The 12945-nt window shown below is 39.8% G+C and overlaps 1 pseudogene; it reads right to left on the bottom strand.

Annotated features, from left to right (window-relative positions):
* Positions 1-12945, bottom strand: part of LOC109106545 — a 39036-nt pseudogene that overhangs the window by 3238 nt on the left and 22853 nt on the right.

Raw genomic sequence — 12945 nt, 5'->3', positions numbered from 1 at the left:
TCCCAAAGTCTACTACAGTTTTGACAAAAAAGTACTATAGACTCCATGTGACGGTGTGTGTGAAAGTTTCAAGTTATGACTGATAAGAGTGTGTTTAAATGAGAGTTGCATGTCGTTGCATCAGCTGTGCATTCACATCTACAGGCACTGGACAGTAATGCAGTGTGAGTCTGATCCCTAGCATCCGGACAGGAGCTGTGGATGAGTAACAGCTCTGATGTGAGGTGGTGCTGTACAGCAAATATAATCGCTCCGCACGGTCTAAACTCATTGCACTGGCTGTGTAACACGTGGAAGATGTCTCCCCTGCAGGCTGAGAGGAGATGATCTAACAGAGGCTGTGACAGCAGAGGTCAGGTTTTGCTCTCGTGTGCAGCAGTGCTGTGAGAGTTTCGCTGTCCGTCTCTCGTGTGGGTCTCTGATGCTGCGGGAGAATTTCCCTGCGAGCGTACCCCTGCGGCGTGAGCCTGACGTGAGCCGCGCTCGCTCTTCATCGCTTCACTCAGCGCTGGAGGAAGAGCCGAGAGCAGCTGCTTCCTGCGGTGTGTCACAGTTTCAGTTCAGCGGGTGGAGCGGAGGCGTTCTCAATGCAGGCCACGCATGACGTCTCTTCTTCTACTGGAACTCTGCTTATATCACCATTACTGCTTTGATTGTATTTCTATATATAAACTGACCAAAACACGTCACCTATAGTGTGACATGATAATATTCCATCTGACACCATAGACTACACATTCAACCCTAAAACATAAAGACATTCTATGTTTTATGGCTTTTGCATCTGAACTCTTTATAAATAAATAAATATATATATATATATATATATATATTATATATATATTATATAACAGTCTATCCTTCTTAATCATTATTATTTTTTATATATAAATATGTGTATATATATATATATATATATATATATATATATATATATATATATATACACGAATTTTCATGTGTAAAATACAATTAAGCATACTTTTTAAAGGGTACTTATTACAGAAACAATATACACTGCCATTCAAAAGTTTGGGATCAGTAAGATTTTAAAAGTTTTTTAAAGAATTTTCTTATGCTCATCAAGGCTACATCTTTTTGATAAGAAATACAGAAAAAAATTTAATTTTGTGAAATATAATTGCAATTTAAAATAATAGTTTTCTATTTTAATATACTTTACAATATATTTTATTTCTGTGATCAAAGCTGAATTTTCAGCATCATTGCTCCAGATCCTTCAGAAATCACTCTAATATGCTGATTCATTATCACTGCTTAGTATTTTTTGGGACTTGTGATAGTATTTTCAGGATTCTTTGATAAATAAAAAGTAAAAAAAGTTGTGTTACAATATACACTACTATTCTTTTTTTTGCTTTGATTTTGGTCAGTATTTATTTATTTTTTTAAGAAATGAATACTTAAATGGATAAAAAGTGACAGTAAAGACGCGTTGTTACAAAATATTTATATTTTGAATAAATGCTGTTCTTTTTAACTTTTTATTCAACACAGAAGCAAAGAAAAAAGTATCACAAGATCCAAAAAAAATATTAAGCAGCACAGTTTCAACACTGATATACTGATAATAAATCAGCATTAGAATGAAGACTGGAGTAATGGCTGATGAAAATGCAGCACTGCGTCACAGAAATAAATTATATAAAGCATATTAAAATAAGACACCAATATTATAAACTGCAACAATATTTCACATTATTACTGTTTTTGATCATATAAATACAACCTTGATGAGCATAAGAAAAAAAACCTTACTGATCCCAAACTTTTGCGTGGCAGTGTACATTAATAGAATATAGTATTGTATATAAGTGTGAAATAAATATAATGATTTAGACACCTAATTGCATGTCAATGTACAATTAAATGAAAAAGTAATATAGTTGCAATTTATATTAATTAAATGCAATTAGCTGCTTGAGTAGGACTTCAGTACATCTTTATATGTAATTTAATAATTGAAAGTACTGCTATATGTGCTGGTAGCTGAAATTTATTTTTGTTTTTAGTATTATGTATTTTGTTATTTTATTTATTTTCTTTAATTTTATTTGTTGTTTTATGTTTGTAATGAAGTTGATTTTTGTAGCTGAACTTTACAGTGCTTTTTAGAAATGTAATATGTACTTTACAAGTACTTTACATGTTCTTTAGTATATCAGAATGACAAAAGATTATTAAAATACAACGATTTAAAATGTACTTTAAAGCAAAACCTTTAATTTGACATTATTACTAAGGTCACTTTTTAAATGTGCATTGAGAAACAGTCTCTCTTTAAGTCACTTAAGTGGTCTTTTATTTCATTCATATTATATTATCTGCAGTGACAGTTTTTAAAAACATATTTTAATATGTGAAGTACACTACAAGTGCATATTCAATACAGCTAAGTGCCATTGTTTAGTGCTAATGATGAGGTCTAGTCAGGATGATAACTACAGACCCTGTGTCAGCTGACTGAGAATCTGACCTAATCTGACTGACTGACAGTGTTGGGGAGTAACTAGCTACATATAACTCAATTATGTAATTTAATTACAAAATAAATGTAATCAGTTACAGTTACTGAGAAAAAAAAAGTGTAATCAAATTACAGTTACTTATGAAATGTTGACGATTACAAAGAGGGTCATCTGATTGGTTTCTCTCATAAATTGCTGTGACTGCTCTAAAATATGAGACACCAATGTTTCAGAAGTTCAGGACACATATTTCAATAATTGTTTTATTACCTATTTGATAGGTTTATGTAAATACTTTATTTTTTAAAATATTTTTTTATTACGTTTTTTCCCCCAAGCCATTGTTAGACGCCAGTGTTTCCTGTCATAGCTATGAAAAGATCTGATTAAAAAAAAGCATCATAGCTATTAAACTACTTCTTTTTATGATTTTAAATCTGTATTTAACATCAGAATGATCTCGAAGCAAGTCTGATTTTATGGTGGCTGTGCTTAAATTATTATAATCTTAACTCAAATGATGAGGGATAGTGAAAGTCTGGCAGTAATCAGTGTTGTGTACTGTATTTATATATATATTACCCTGCCTGCTTTACATGTTTCAATATTATTAACAGTTGAAAACATTTAGAAAAGTAATCAAAAAGTAATTAAATGTAGTCAGTTACATTACTTTAATAAAGTAATCGAAATAGTTACACTACTGTTACTTTTTAAATAGGGTAGCTTGTGATCTGTAACCTATTATATTTCCAAAGTAAGCTTCCCAACACTGCCTGACTGACGGAAGACTTTTTTTGTTTTTGAGCGATCGGCTCTGGTTAGCACTGGCTGGAGTTCAGAGTGAAGCACACATACCAGATCTGCCACAGGAGACTTCTTACGGTTCTGCTTCTCCACCTCCACCTGCATCTTGGCCATGGGTTTGGCCATCGCGAGAGCCAGCTTGGCCTCGGCCTGCAGCTTCTTCTGTCGGCTCAGGAAGTCCATGTCCTCCAGAGACTCCGAGTCATCCTCCGTGGTGTCTCTGTCCGAGTAGGACGAGCTCTGTTTGCTCTGAGGACAGATGGACAGAGAGAACAGAAGACAAATGTGACCCTAGAGCACAAAATCAGTCATAAGTAGCATATGTATATTTGTAGCAATAGCCCAAAATACATTGTATGGGTCAAATTCTAGATTTTTCTTTTATGCCAAAAATCATTAGGATATTAAGTAAAGATCATGTTCCATGAAGATATTTTGTACATTTCCTACTGTAAATATATCAAAACTTAATATTTTTTAGTAATATGCATTGCTAAGAACTTCATTTGAACAACTTTTTTTCAGTATATATATATATATGTATATATATATATGTATGTATGTATATATATATATATATATATATATATATATATATAATATTTAGAATTTTTTTTTTTTTTTTTTTTGCACCCTCAGATTCCAGATTTTCAAATAGTTGTATCTCAGCCAAATACTGTCCTCCTAACAAACCATACATCAGTGGAAAGCTTATTCATTCCGCTTTCAGGTGATGTATAAATCTCAATTTCAAGAAATTGACCCTTATGACTGGTTTTGTGGTCCATAGTCACAAATATTATACTGTTCTCCATCTGGAGCCAGTGAATTTCAGCATACAGTGGAAATAATTTGATTGTGTACTAAACAGTACAGCATTTACAATATCAGCATAAAAAAACTCAAACCCTGATGATCCTGTTCTCCTGAATGATCTGAGATGATCCATACTTACTTTTGATAAGACACTTTAAAATATTCCGGCTTTATTTTACAATCATGTACAGTTGTGATGACACACAAAATCTTTACTTGTCACACAGTTTCTGAAAGCTGACACTCAAACAGCAGAAGCATACACCAAATCTGCAAAACCATACACTAATTCTCAGCCTTTGACTCAGTTTTCAATTTCATAAAAACACTTTTGCAAAACACAGCACACAATTCTCTATGTAACACACAAAAATCTAATAGGAATTAATATTATGGCAAAGGTGTTTGCAAATGTTTGTTTTTGAGATAAGTTTGTGATATTTTGAATGCAGTGCTTCATTTTGCAAGAGATGTGAGGCATTTTGCGTTTTGTGTGTGTGATTCTTGGACTTGTGTGTATACAGTAGTTTTTTAAAAAAAGAGGCAAAGTTTTGAAAAAGTGTGTACGCAGTTGAAAAAAAACTGTAAAATCCTAAAGCTTTGTTTATTTCTACATTCCAGAGTTTTGACACAGTCTCTGATTTTGGGTCCACTGTAACACAGTGTTTGATGGATAATGAAGCCAGAGGTTTTCCGAGCGACGAAGGTCACTGCGAGTTCTCTGGTTCATGCAGTGTCCACAGCATACCTCAGCATAGGTCCAGGAGCGTCACCTCTGGCTGTGTCTAATCAACATGAGGGACACCGACAAGTTTGGTTCCTCAAGGTCCCTGTTTTCCAGAACGGCCTCTTCGGTGATGCAGTCAAGAACATGGCCCAGCAGTTCTCGGCTGTACAGTAGCACACCTTAGGTGATCCGACCTTCTCCCCCGGCGGGCAGCTGCTGCCTCAACTTGTCCACCAGCCACAACGCCCCAGCCTGCTCATCGCCGAGGGTGGCCCCCTGCATCCACCATACTCTCATGCCGCATCTGCAACAGCCTTGAGCAAGCGGCGCCGTGGAGCTGGGCATAGGCATGCCACCCCACCAGTCCGGGCCCCGTCAAACCTGATGGTGAGCAGAAGAGCAAGAGGCCCTGGGATGGGTGGCCAGGAGAGAGAGGGAACTGCTCTTTAGGGGATGGTGAATGCACCACTCCCTCCCACAGAGGAGGGCCAGGTGGAGAAATCTGGTTTCCAAGAATCTCAACGCGAAAGCAGTTTTCTCTGTCTCTGGGTCCCAAGAAGGCATGGAGAGTCACGGACGGACCAACACCGGACCACACTCATCCACCTCTCTCACCAGCAGGCAGCAGCGGGTGGTTTGAAAGCATCATCAAAGGCCCTACTCACACACCCTCTGCCAAACCGTGGAACCAGGTAAGCATTGCACTGCACATTCAGACCCCTCTTCGGTCCACCCAGGGACTGGGTCCCTGCGTTCCACCTTGCTGCCCCACTGTGAGTACGTCGGTGGTCCCGCTGGTCCAGCTTGCATGGTGTCCTGGTGCTTGGCTACCCAGATCGTCTTGCTGGCCCCTGCTGACCAACAGACTCAGCTATGCGATTCAGTCCTACTGATGAAGGATGTGTTAGAGCCGGTCCCTCCAGCTGCTATGAAGACAGGGTTTTACAGCCCCTACATCATTGTTCCCAAGAAAGGCGGTGGGTTATGACCGGTCTTGGACATGCATGTCTTAAACCGAGCCCTTCACCGGTTACCGTTCAAGATGTTGACACAGAAACGCATCTTCGGGTGCATCCGTACCCAAGATTGATTTGCAGCGCTCGACCTGAAGGACGCGTACTTCCATGTGTCGATCCTTCTGCACAACATTCTCAACTACCAGAGGCGGGTGCCATTACCCTGGTTTATCAGGTACAGGATGTGCCCATTCAGGTTACGAGCTCACTCTACTAGAAGTATTACATCCTCCTGGGCACTGGCTTGCGGCACCTCACTGGCAGATATTTGTAGAACTGTGGACTGGGCGACCCACAACATGTTCGCTAGTTTCTTTAGCCTTTGTGTGGAGCCGGCATCCTCCTGTGTTCTCACCTCAAATGGGTAGAAGCACTGAGAAGAGCCGGCCTCGGGTTGGCTTGCTAAAACCACTCCAGAGTCCATATCGTAGACCCTGTCGAGCTCCTCTGTCCCCTCGGCAGCCAGACGTGGCGGAGCATCTGGTGCCAGGCCCTCACTCGATGAATCCGTGAGAACTGGTAGAGGGCTGGATTCCATATGTAGAGACCCAAGTGGATCCCATATGTGTAAAGTCCATGGTATAGCCTCAGATCCTGTGTTGCCCAGGCAGACTTCCTGCTATTTTTCAAGAGGGTTAAAATCACCTCTAATCTTCTATATGCTCCTAGACGGATGTTCATATGTGTAAGTGCTTCCGAAACCTCCTTCGGGAAGGATGGGCTTCTGTAATGTTCCGGTTCCAAGTGGAACAGGCACGTTTTCCCAATGTTATCCAGTCTTACCGAGTGGGTAGTGCCATAGCAGCAGTTACTGGTCTTCTTGTGGTAAGCCCCGGCCTATGCCAAAAAGAAGGAGTGCAGGAGGCTCCACAGGACACTGGAAGGGGAAGTATCCGTGGCACTTTGGTAGGGATACCAATTCGTCGGTAATCCGATGTAACATCGAGAGTGACTGACTGAAAGGGAACATCATGGTTATGTATGTAACCATCGTTCTCTGAAGGCCTTCGCCATGGCTGCTGTACCACTGCTGATCATGTTGGCAAAACACTCACATGCAATAGTGAGGGGGCTTTGATACTTTTTCCTATGCAATGACATTAGCCAATCACAACAGCAGCTGATTACTGACAAGCCTTAAAGGACACGCCCCTTAAAACAGCTCGTTTTAGACAGAGGGTCAGAATGAGGGTTGAAAATAATAATTTTTCCATATATTTGTTTGTTTGTTTGTTTTGTGCAAAAAACTTTATTATCATTATAAATAAACCTCAAGGAACATGTTATGGGGTTTTTTTCAACTGCTTAGACACATTTTCAAAACCTTGCCTCCTTTTTTCAAAACTTTACACACAAGTCCAAGAAGTGAGTGAAGTGTGGCCAAGTATGGTGTCCCATACTCGGAATTTATGCTCTGCATTTGACCCATCCAAGTGCACATACACACACACAGCGTGAACACACGCCTGGAGCAGTGGGCAGCCAATGCTGCGGCGCCCAGGGAGCAGTTGGGGGTATGGTGCCTTGCTCAAGGGTCTCACCTCAGTCATGGTATTACAGTTTTTCTCATTTGCTAAGACACACTAAATGAAACTGGGATCCGCTTGATCTTCATCATCACATTATTAGCACAGCAGAAGTCTTCTCTTGCAAATGTTTTAACATTTTTTCATTTGTTTCACAAATTTTCACACCCTTTTTCAAAACAGTTACCACAGATCTCATTGAAAGGCCCCAAACTCTATTGGATTCACTGTGTTGAACAAAAGAAAAAAATCTATTCACAGCTGATAGAAACTACTTCCATAATTATAAATCTCTATGCACCTGTGTGAAACTCATTTGCACAACTCTTCAATCAGCAATCAGTCCTCATCCATCTATAAAAGATGCCACCTCTGTGTTGCTATTTGCAAGCATGGATCAAAGAGGCCATAGGCACGGGAAGGAGAGTAAGAGGCCATGGCAGAGGGGCCCGAGGAAGAGGAGTTTGTATGCGTGGTGGAGGAGCTGCAGCAGCAAGAGGACAAAATCGAGCTCAAGTTTCAAATGAAATTCGGGCAACAATTATTGACCATGTCATCAATCATGGCTTGTCCTTTAGAAAGGCTGGAGAAAGGGTCCAGCCCATTCTGAGTCGGAGCACTGTGGCATCTATTGTCAGGCTTCTTTTCGGAATGAGAACAGGTAATTCACAGTGTTACTGTAATGTATACCACTGTGTATTTCAGCTTTACTGTATTGCCCTGTTAGCAGAACAAACTGTGTCTACAGTAATGCAGATGTTTTATCAATCCCATTTATGTGACTCTCATACAGTAATGTCAATTTTGACATGCTTTTTGCTTTTACTTTATAGAATCCACACAGATAGATATTTAGTATTGAACAGGAGTCTGCCATTGTAGATATGGTAGTGGCAAACAATGCAATCAGACTGCGTGAAATCCAGGCAGCAGTAATTGCAGATCAGGGAGCATTTAGGAATATAAAACAGTGTGAGTTTGGCAACTATAGATCGAGTCCTTAAACGAAACCATGTCAGAATGAAGCAGCTGTACAGAGTTCCATTTCAAAGAAACTCTGACATCGTAAAGGAGGCACGATTCCAGTATGTGCAGGTACAGATTTTTTTTGTAATACCTTGTTTACCATAGTTACATGCGACTGGAATAATTTTCTTCATGAATTTGCTCTTTCTCTTAGAGAATAATGGAGCTTGAAGCTGAAGGGGCACATCACAAATTCATTTTTGTGGATGAAGCCGGCTTCAACCTCTGTAAAGTGAGGCGACGCGGGAGGAACATTATTGGGCAGAGGGCCACTGTCACAGTGCCAGGTCAGAGGGGTGCCAATATCACCATGTGTGCTGCCATCTCCAATGATGGAGTCCTTTGCCACATACCAACTATTGGCCCATACAATACAGAACGCCTCATCACATTTCTTGATGCATTGAAAGACTTACTGATTCCACCCGAAGAGAGAGGGCTGTTGAGGCCTGGCATGACTCTGTATGTCATAATTTGGGACAATGTGGCTTTCCACCACTCTCGCCTTGTGAATGAATGGTTTGCAGCACAGCCCTCGTATTATGATACAATTCCTCCCTGCATACTCGCCTTTTCTGAACCCAATCGAGGAGATTCTTCTCTGCTTGGAGGTGGAAGGTGTATGATCACCGGCCATATGAGCAGATGCCCCTCCTGGAGGCAATGAATGCTGGCAATAGGTGCAGAGGACTGCCAGGGATGGATACGCCATGCAAGAAGGTATTTCCCTCGTTGCATTGCAAAGGGAAAACATTCTATGCGATGTTGATGAGAACCTGTGGCATAATCGTCAAGAACGAATGGACTAAATGTGAAAGATAAAATGTATATATCTTTTTTTTTTTTTTTTTTTTTTTTTTTTTTTTTTTTTTTTTTTTTTTTTTTACAGTTTTTCTCATTTGCTAAGACACACTAAATGAAACTGGGATCCGCTTGATCTTCATCATCACATTATTAGCACAGCAGAAGTCTTCTCTTGCAAAATGTTTTAACACTTTTTCATTTGTTTCACACATTTTTTCACACCCTTTTTTCAAACAGTTACCACAGATCTCATTGAAAGGCCCCAAACTCTATTGGATTCACTGTGTTTGAACAAAAGAAAAAAATCTATTCACAGCTGATAGAAACTACTTGCATAATTATAAATCTCTATGCACCTGTGTGAAACTCATTTGCACAACTCTTCAATCAGCAATCAGTCCTCATCCATCTATAAAAGATGCCACCTCTGTGTTGCTATTTGCAAGCATGGATCAAAGAGGCCATAGGCACGGAAGGAGAGTAAGAGGCCATGGCAGAGGGGCCCGAGGAAGAGGAGTTTGTATGCGTGGTGGAGAGCTGCAGCAGCAAGAGGACAAAATCAAGCTCAAGTTTCAAATGAAATTCGGGCAACAATTATTGACCATGTCATCAATCATGGCTTGTCCTTTAGAAAGGCTGGACAAAGGGTCCGGCCCATTCTGAGTCGGAGCACTGTGGCATCTATTGTCAGGCTTTTTCGGAATGAGAACAGGTAATTCACAGTGTTACTGTAATGTATACCACTGTGTATTTCAGCTTTACTGTATTGCCCTCTTAGCAGAACAAACTGTGTCTACAGTAATGCAGATATTTTATCAATCCCATTTATGTGAGTTTCATACAGTAATGTCAATTTTGACATGCTTTTGCTTTTACTTTATAGAATCCACACATTGCCACACTTGGTGGCAGAGGAAAGATATTTAGTATTGAACAGGAGTCTGCCATTGTAGATATGGTAGTGGCAAACAATGCAATCAGACTGCGTGAAATCCAGGCAGCAGTAATTGCAGATCAGGGAGCATTTAGAAATATAAACAGTGTGAGTTTGGCAACTATAGATCGAGTCCTTAAACGAACCCATGTCAGAATGAAGCAGCTGTACAGAGTTCCATTTCAAAGAAACTCTGACATCGTAAAGGAGGCACGATTCCAGTATGTGCAGGTACAGATTTGTTTTGTAATACCTTGTTTTCCATAGTTACATGCGACTGGAATAATTTGCTTTATGAATTTGCTCTTTCTCTTAGAGAATAATGGAGCTTTGAAGCTGAAGGGGCACATCACAAATTCATTTTTGTGGATGAAGCCGGCTTCAACCTCTGTAAAGTGAGGCGACGCGGGAGGAACATCATTGGGCAGAGGGCCACTGTCACAGTGCCAGGTCAGAGGGGTGCCAATATCACCATGTGTGCTGCCATCTCCAATGATGGAGTCCTTTGCCACATACCAACTATTGGCCCATACAATACAGAACGCCTCATCACATTTCTTGATGCAGTGAAAGAATTACTGATTCCACCCGAAGAGAGAGGGCTGTTGAGGCCTGGCATGACTCTGTATGTCATAATTTGGGACAATGTGGCTTTTCCACCACTCTCGCCTTGTGAATGAATGGTTTGCAGCACAGCCTCGTATTATGATACAATTCCTCCCTGCATACTCGCCTTTTCTGAAACCCAATCGAGGAGTTCTTGTCTGCTTGGAGGTGGAAGGTGTATGATCACCGGCCATATGAGCAGATGCCCCTCCTGGAGGCAATGAATGCTGGCAATAGGTGCAGAGGACTGCCAGGGATGGATACGCCATGCAAGAAGGTATTTCCCTCGTTGCATTGCAAGGGAAAACATTCTATGCGATGTTGATGAGAACCTGTGGCATAATCGTCAAGAACGAATGGACTAAATGTGAAAGATAAAATGTACATCTTTTTTTTTTTTTTTTTTTTTTAAAAAGGTATTTCCACCCATAAGTTTCCTTTGGTAGCTTTTTTTTTCCAGTATCCATTTGAGTTTGTAAAGCATCATATTTCATATTGATGGCTGCATTTTGTATTTTGTTGTCCATTGTGTAATGATTGATTGAAAGAATAAATTAATTTGACCACAAGTTGTGGTGTTTTGATGGAAATATTTGCTTATGTTGCATGTTTTTAATGTTTTTGTGAGTGTTAGAGCATTTTTGCTAACAAAATGAGTCATTTTGGCCATTGAGCTTCAGTTTTATCCTGTGTGTTAACGGTTTTGAAAATGTGATGTCAGAGTGGGCAAATGTGTTTAAGCAATCGAGAAAAACTGTAAAAGGTATTTCCACCCATAAGTTTCCTTTGGTAGCTTTTTTTTTCCAGTATCCATTTGAGTTTGTAAAGTATCATATTTCATATTGATGGCTGCATTTTGTATTTTGTTGTCCATTGTGTAATGATTGATTGAAAGAATAAATTAATTTGACCACAAGTTGTGGTGTTTGATGGAAATATTTTGCTTATGTTGCATGTTTTTAATGTTTTGTGAGTGTTAGAGCATTTTGCTAACAAAATGAGTCATTTTGGCCATTGAGCTTCAGTTTTATCCTGTGTGTTAACGGTTTTGAAAATGTGATGTCAGAGTGGGCAAATGTATTTAAGCAATCGAGAAAAACTGTAAAGGTGGAGAGAGCGCTGGTTATTCACCACTCCCCACCTACAATCGCTGCCAGACCTGAGACTCGAACCCGTGATCTTCGGGTTAGAAGTCTGACTCTCTATCCATTAGGCCATGTCTGCCAACTCAAGGAACACACAAAATAAAAAAAATGCCTCACATCTCTTTCAAAATGAAAAATGAAGCACTAATTTAAAAAAATCACAGACACATCTCAAAAGCAAACATTTGCAAACACCTTTGTCACAATATTAATTCCTGTTAGATTTTTGTGTTACATAGAGAATTGCGTTGTTTTGCAAAAAGTGTTTTATGAAATTCAAAGGCTGAGAATTAGTGTATGGTTTTGCAGGTTTGGTGTGTGCTTCTGCTGTTTGAGTGTCGGCTTTCAGAAATTGTGTGACAAGTAAAGATTTTGTGTGTCAGCAGTTGAAAAACAAAACAAAACTATAAAATAATAATTATATAAAAAAAATCCATGTCATGACCCTTTTAAAAACACACTGTGCTTGCAGATAATTAGTTTTTGTTTAGTTTTTCCCCCTTTTGCCTGCCTGAGTTCCCTTAATAGTTTCCAATAGTTTTTTGATGTATTAATTCCAACATGTGTGTGTTCTGTTTCTCCCTGATTACCATGTAATATTAATATAAAATTAATGAAATAAAAGGTCACTTAAGTGACTTAAAGTGTGTGTGTGTGTGTGTGTGAGAGAGAGAGGGATAGAGAGAGAGAGTGTGAGTGTGTGTGAGTGTGTGTGCATGTGAGTGTGTGTGTGCGTGTGTGTGTGTGTGAGAGAGAGAGAGAGAGAGAGTGTTGAGAGAGAGAGAGAGAGAGAGTGTGAGTGTGTGTGTGAGTGTGTGTGCGTGAGAGTGTGTGTGTGTGTGTGTGTGTGTGTGAGAGAGAGAGATAGAGAGAGAGTGTGTGTGTATTTGTGTGTGTGTGTGCATGTGAGTGTGTGTGTGTGCGTGTGTGTGTGTGTGTGTGTGTGTGTGTGTGTGTGTGTGTGTGTGTGTGAAAGTGGGAGTGTGTGTATGCGTGTGTGTGAGTGTGTGTGAGTGTATGTGTGTGTGTGTATGTGTATGTGTGTGTGT

This window comes from Cyprinus carpio, unplaced genomic scaffold (assembly GCF_018340385.1).
Source record: "Cyprinus carpio isolate SPL01 unplaced genomic scaffold, ASM1834038v1 S000006712, whole genome shotgun sequence".
Lineage (NCBI taxonomy): Eukaryota > Metazoa > Chordata > Actinopteri > Cypriniformes > Cyprinidae > Cyprinus > Cyprinus carpio.
This window is presented reverse-complemented; position numbering and strand designations above follow the sequence as displayed.